General features: G+C 37.6%; 1 long non-coding RNA gene across 1 annotated transcript in view; it reads left to right on the forward strand.

The window, feature by feature from the left end:
- The window catches only part of LOC115292940, an 85,924-nt gene extending 79,617 nt beyond the window's left edge, over nt 1-6,307 (forward strand). The window contains exons 4-5 of the long non-coding RNA XR_003909248.1: nt 4,399-4,569; nt 6,036-6,307. This is a non-coding gene — a long non-coding RNA (uncharacterized LOC115292940). The remainder of the gene's footprint in view (nt 1-4,398; nt 4,570-6,035) is intronic.
- Nucleotides 6,308-6,772: the final 465 nt, after the last annotated feature.

Raw genomic sequence — 6,772 nt, forward strand, 5'->3', positions numbered from 1 at the left:
TGCCAATGACTCGACTCCCTGGAAATCATTCTCATAAGAGAAAGGCAGACAATACTATGATGTGTCTGATGCAGTAGTTTGTGGAAGTGTTGGGGAATAGTAAAATCAGCTGACTGCTTCCCCTATTTGATGATAAAGAGATCCTTCACTTTTTTTTTTATTGCAAAGTCAGGACCAAGTGTTTCCTTGGGTGCCATTCATATACAGTTTACTTTTTATGTGCTAGAAATTCTTTCTTCATGAATTTAAAGAATTGCTTTTCTGGGTCTGGGTAATGAAACAACTAACTTTAAGGAAAGGAATAGATTGTGCCCAAGTATATCAATATAGAAACTTTTGTAGCAATGTGTTGACTTGATGCTAAACATTGAGCACTGAAAGCTTCATAGAATTTTTTTCAGTTAAAATGTTAACACTGTGTCTCATCTCTTGGTTAAATTGTTTACTTATGTTTATCTACTCATTTATTGTCTTTCTCCACCATTAGAATGCAAGCAGTGCCTCCCCCAGTACCTAGTGTTTGACACATCATGTATGCAGGAATATACCCTCAATGCAATCTTCCAGGCATCATGGTGAAGAATTATGCCAGGGTCATTGGTTCTGTGTTCCTCTTGATGGCAGCTCCCAGTATTCCACCTATGTGTTAGAAAGTCTGACATTTCATTTCAAATAGAATCCACTGTCAAAAGCGTATTATTAAGGTCCTCTAGGGATCAAGCTCTAAATTTCTTACCTACTCTCATCCTTCACATTTTCATATATCTATTTTCCTTTGCATTCACATCTCCTTAACTTAAGCACTCCTCATTGTTCTTGAAATCCTACTTAGAGAGTATGCCTAGTCTTGGTTTAAAAGCTCTTCCCTGATTTCTCTGGATGGAAAGAGCTTTCGAGCCTCTGAAACGTCCATAGCTTTTATAACTGTATCAGGGCACATCATGTGATGTCTTCCGTCATTGTTTCGCTGGCTGGTCTTGTGTGTGTATTTTCTCTGATACTAGATGGTTAACTTAAGAGGAATAACCATGTCCCCCACTCAACCGAGTACAAAATAAGTGCTCAGTATTTATTTACTGAACAAACGACTGGACATTTGGAAAAAAGAAGCCTGGAACAGAGACTTTATTATATTTACCCAGGAGAGAGAAAAATGCAGTATTTTCTGGAATAAGATATCACCTCTCAACAATGTGAGACTACCTTCTCTTATGCATTTTATGCTATGATTCCCTGTGTATCTCTAGTAATTTAAGAGAAGATATTATATATATCTGTGAATTATTCTTAAAGGTTGAATGCCTTGAGTTAGTTAAGTAACATAGACCAAAAAAGAAAAAAAATGTTTATTTCCAGTAATTAAATTATTAAAAAATCTTTAATATCTTCTTATGCAAGTTTATTCAATATTCCTAAAATTCTTTAACTATCGTTATCAAAATTGGGAGCTCTTGAAATTCATTTTTCTCATTGTAGAATACAAACCAATTTAGAAACTGTAAAAATTCTATGGTGGGAAAGAGATTTCTGAACTTAGAGTACATACTGAATGGTTAGGAATATAGATTAAATATATATACTAGAAAAATTTATGAAGCAATTTATGTGATTTTGATATGTATCATCTAAATCTTCTGCAAATTTAGGTGAATTGTGAGAGCATTTTCAATAAATAGAATAACCTATGGTTGGTTCTGAACATAAAGTGAAAGACTGTTTTGATAACTGCATGGGTAATTGGGCCAAAGTGGGCTATTAAAGAGTAAGCTCGGAATGTTTATTATTCCATTTCAATATTTTGAGATTGTTGTAACGAATAACAACACTTGCCTGTGGATTCTCTGTGATCCCTGCTAACGACAAAATTTGAGATTCAGTGAACAGCCCTGTATGATTCAGACAGCATTTCTCCTTTAAAAATTATTTTAAAGACGTTTTTATTAAGCACCTTCCTTGTACTAAGTGACATGAATTTAGGGAAATGGAAATGAATAATACATTGTATTTGACTTCTAGAAGTCTATAATATAGATTAAACTATTACGAAGAGACTATTTCTTTAAAAGAGAGTCTAGGTTCCTAATTTTGACCAATCATTCTACTTGGCTTTTCTATTTCATTCACTCCCATGTAGGGAAGTAACTTCAAAAGTGACACATCTAGGGGCACCTGGGTGGCTCAGTTGGTTAAGTGACTCTTGGTTTCAGCTAAGGTCATGATCTCACGGTTTGTGAGTTCAAGCCCCATATCAGGATCTGTACTGACAATGTAGAGCCTGCCTTGGATTCTCTCTCTCCTCCTCGCTCTGCCCCTCCCCTGCTCACTCTCTCTGCCTCTCTCTCACAAATAAATAAATAAATTAAAAAAAATTTAAAAAGTGACACATCTATACTCAAGCTTGTAAAAAACACTACATTTCTCACAAGTACACATTCTATGTATTTGACTTCTTTCCCCCCACAGTGGGTACCATACATTAGAAGAAATGCTTTTGAGGACGTGGGTACCATTTCTTTCCTTCCTTTCTTTTTCTTTCTTTTCTTTCTTTCTTTCTTTCTTTCTTTCTTTCTTTCTTTCTTTCTTTCTTTTTTTCTTTCTTCTTTTTTTTTAGTAGCTAAAAATCTGACATAGCAAGACATTGTAGGTACATGTCCTGTAGGGAGTCTTTATAGTCACAATGAGGGGTGGTGTTCAGATGCTGACTGATTGACGTTAATAAAGAGCATGATCCCTTTGGAATAAATCTTTTCTCAGTCGCTAGATATGCCTCTCAGGAGTGCAGCACTTGCTTGATAGACAGATGTCAGCTGTGAACAGAAATGCGCAACTGAAAGCTCAGTAAAGACAGAGGCAGTGTGCAATTCCACCTCAGAGCTTGGAGAGAAGAAAGGAGGGAGGACCGTGCGTGTTTCACGAAACCCGCCACCCGGAGCAGGTGGATAGAGAATGTGGTTTCTGAAAGGGTTCTCTGAAAAGATCCTTTCTGCTCGTCATTTAGATTTCTTACCTGTATGCCAGTCTTTCAACATATCATTCATTGGTGATGAATGCTGTAGTAATGATCCTAAGATATATATCTTTCTGAATTAAATTCAAATAGAGGTATGAGTGACTGATAACTAACTCTTCCCTGGGAGTGACTTTTGACCACAAGGAGTATAGACAAGATACAGAGAAACAAGGAATTTGGGAGTAAGAACTGCACAGCATGGTGAGAAGACAGAAAAGGAATCGAGCGTGGACAAAGACAAGCACTGCCTTCCCAAATGTTCTGAGGGCTGCAGAGCTCCCCCTCCAGACATTATCATGAAATCGCAGGAGGTGAAGCAAAGAGATCGAGGGGATCCTGTGATTCGGGTATAATGAGGCATGTGACATTTTGTTTCTATATCTGTGGAGTAGGCAACAGAGTAAAGGAGAGAACAGTTGGAGGATAGCATAAGGAATGAGCCGCCATCAATTTGGGGGGAAATACGGTGTAGGCAGGTATTAGGATTTAGTGGCCACAAATTAGTGTATATGACTCGTGGCTCCTGCTTTAGGGCTTGAAGACATCCTGGCTTTCCCTCTTTTTTGTTTTTTGTTTTTTTTTCCCATTGAGCCTAAGTGAAATACATATCACAATGACAGAATGTCACTCTACATTTGGAGAAAGTTCTCGAGCTAGCCAGATTCTTAGTGACAGTCAAATAAGCAGCTGGTTAAATCCTTTTCATCACAACTCTTTTTGTCTTTTTAAAGAACCTATTTCAGAACTTCTTTCCTTTTACATATTCCCTGTGCACATTCTTTACTATTAGCAAAATTATTTTATTCCTAGTCACTTATTAATTTATTTTTTTCTGCTAATACGTGTAACTTACAAAGTACAACATCGATTACCATTAAATAGTTTACTTAATGAGTTCTGAAAGTTGGTAATAAAATACATGAACAAAAGTCAAAAACAAAAACAAAGCTTCCTACTTGCAGCAGCAGCAAACAGAACAGCACTGATGTTGGAATGGTTGGTTTTGCTTGTGGCCTGATTGACCTTGTATCAAGTGGTGGCCGACATTAACATGAGAGTATTTCATGGGAACTCTTTTTACAGCTAAGTGATATTATGAGTTTTATGTTTTACATAATTCATTATAGAAATGGATATCTGACAAGGTCTGCATCAATGAATTCTGCAAAGGGATGAATAACGGCCCTTCCTAACAAAGGCTGACGACAAAAGCTCATTCTTTGGTTCGCCTGTAGTACCTGACCCATGGAACTTGCCGGGCATGTATGGAGATATTATTACTCGATCTCTAATAAGTATTAGGCTTTTGCAGGAACATCAACTCTAATGTGTAATTCTCCACTTAATATTTGTAATAACTTATTCATTAAAATTCTTTCTTATTTTAGTGCTTACAAGTAGACAAGCTGAGCTGAGCTGAGGTAGCCAAAAATTTCCCATGAAGTGTATCGTAGCCTCCATATGGATTCTCTGTGAAATGATACCAACCGAAGTGCGACCGTGGCCTTCTGGCAGGGTCTCTGCATTGAAGAGAGTGTACCTAAGTCTCTGTGTGTCAGGTAACAAAGAGTTAACTGCTCGAGTTGTCAGCCTGGTGGGAGTGCCTGTAGGGCTGCATGTGAACAATCTTCCAGACAGGGTTCCTTACTGTTCTCTAAATGTATCGTGCTCATTATTGTGGGTAATGATTAGAAAATGAGTGTGGAGAGTAGGGAGCATCTACAGATCTTCTGAGACTCCTATTAAAGTTCCTCCTACATTGTTAAACTTTCTGATCATTTCAACCCCTGATCTCTCCGTACTCTGAATGCCTATAACACTCATTATCACGTCCTCTCCTTATGGCTTCTAATTGTGTGCTGCCTCTATCCTTTTCTGAGTGTTTCTTGGCGCCCCTTGTTATACTGCTCATGCTGACTAGGAGAGATCACCCCTTTAACTTCTGTCTCCTCAATGGGGTTAACCAGAAGGCCATTCCATCACTTCATTAAATTCTAGCCCTGTTGAATAAATGAGTTGTAACCACTATTAAAGATTTAAACAGTTTAAAATTAATGTTTTGTTTTAATGAGCAAAATGGTAAAATGGGCTGATTATTATTAAACATCTGATGGAGTGGATAGAAATGAGTTATAACAAGAGCAGCACTTTTCAAACTTCAAGAGCATAAGAAAGAAGACATATTTTTTTAAAAAAGTTTATTTACTTATTTTGAGAGAGATAGACACAGCATGAGCAGGGGAGGAGCAGAGAGAGAAGAAAGGAGAGAATTCCAGGCAGGCTTCACACGGCCAGCATGGAGCCCAGTGTGGGGCTTGAACTCAGGAACCATGAGATCATGACCTAAGCTGAAACCAAGAGTCAGACGCTTAACCGACTGAGCCACCCAGGCTCCCCAAGAATACATACTGTTAAAATACAGTGAGTTCTGTTTGGATCAACAGGAAGAGATGGTTTTAAATACTTTTCTTGAGTTCTTTTTCTTTGAAGTGTTTGAACACAATGTCTGCCTGTCTGCTACTCGGGGTGTTTTGAAATACTAAAAGGTGAGAAAGCCAGTGCCTTGAGAAGTAGTGATCTACTTGTACTTTTATGGCCTGGCACAGGTACTACCAAGTTTCCAGATTCCAAATAGCGGCTACCCATTATTTTTATTTTTTTACCTCAACCCTATTGTCCTGTCACAGAAAACCTTAAGCCGATTTAAAAGCATGGAGAAGTTGTACTGAACTTCAGGTAATAGAAGAGAATAAAGCATAAAACATTAAACATGTCACAGTGTGTCACCTCCTGACTAAAAAGCTGGAATGGAGATTTTCTAAGCCACACGTCCAATCCTCCTTTACATCTGAGGACACAGCAGTAAATACAGAGGGATTCTCTGTATCGCTGACATCTAACCACATGACCTTTGGGTGCTTTAATTTTCTAAGCTTCAAAATAGAGCCAATAGATTCTCTATTTCATTTATTCGCTCACTAAAACATGTTTCTCTGGTCCTACTATGTGCTATTACTCTTTCTAGGAATGAGAAGATCCAGCAGAAGAGAAAAAAGAGACAGCCTTTGCTATCATGAGTCCTACATTCTCCTGTATTATTGTGTGTGTGCATATTGAGGGAGTGGTTACGTGAGTTAAGATGTGGGGAACACCCGGAATACAGACGTTCAGTAACTTTAACTATTATTTATCGAGGCACTACCGTGCACAGGAATTTTACATCTAATTTTCATAACACAATAGTCCATATTTTAAACATGATAAAACTAATTGATTTGGTAAGAATTAAATGGTTTCTAAGAGCTCTCCAGTGATACAACCTGGATTAAATATTTGCCGTCCTATATACGCCTTCTCTTTCTCCTAGAATTGCCCTTTATGACATATAAACACAAAGCTGATGGATTATAACCCCATGTGTACCCAAAACATATTTTTATAATAGCTATAAATGATTATGTTAGAGACCATGCATATCCTGGAACATTCTCTCCTCTGCCTCTGGCAGGTTCCCTAAACTCAAAATTATTTGATGAATGAATGAATATGCTGGATTATATGAAGGTCCTTTGGTCTTACTGTTTACTTCTTATTATCCAAGAAGTATTTTTGTCAATTCACATTCCTTTTGCTGAGTTAGTCTTTTAGGGACTGGGTTTAGCCTCAGCAGAAATGAGTTTATCTGTCACACATCTTGTAAAAGTCATGTTTTATTGCCATAGCTCAAGTGATACATTTTCAGCAGGGACACCAGAGGAGTTC

This window comes from Suricata suricatta, chromosome 5 (genome assembly GCF_006229205.1).
Source record: "Suricata suricatta isolate VVHF042 chromosome 5, meerkat_22Aug2017_6uvM2_HiC, whole genome shotgun sequence".
Classification (NCBI taxonomy): Eukaryota; Metazoa; Chordata; class Mammalia; order Carnivora; family Herpestidae; genus Suricata; species Suricata suricatta.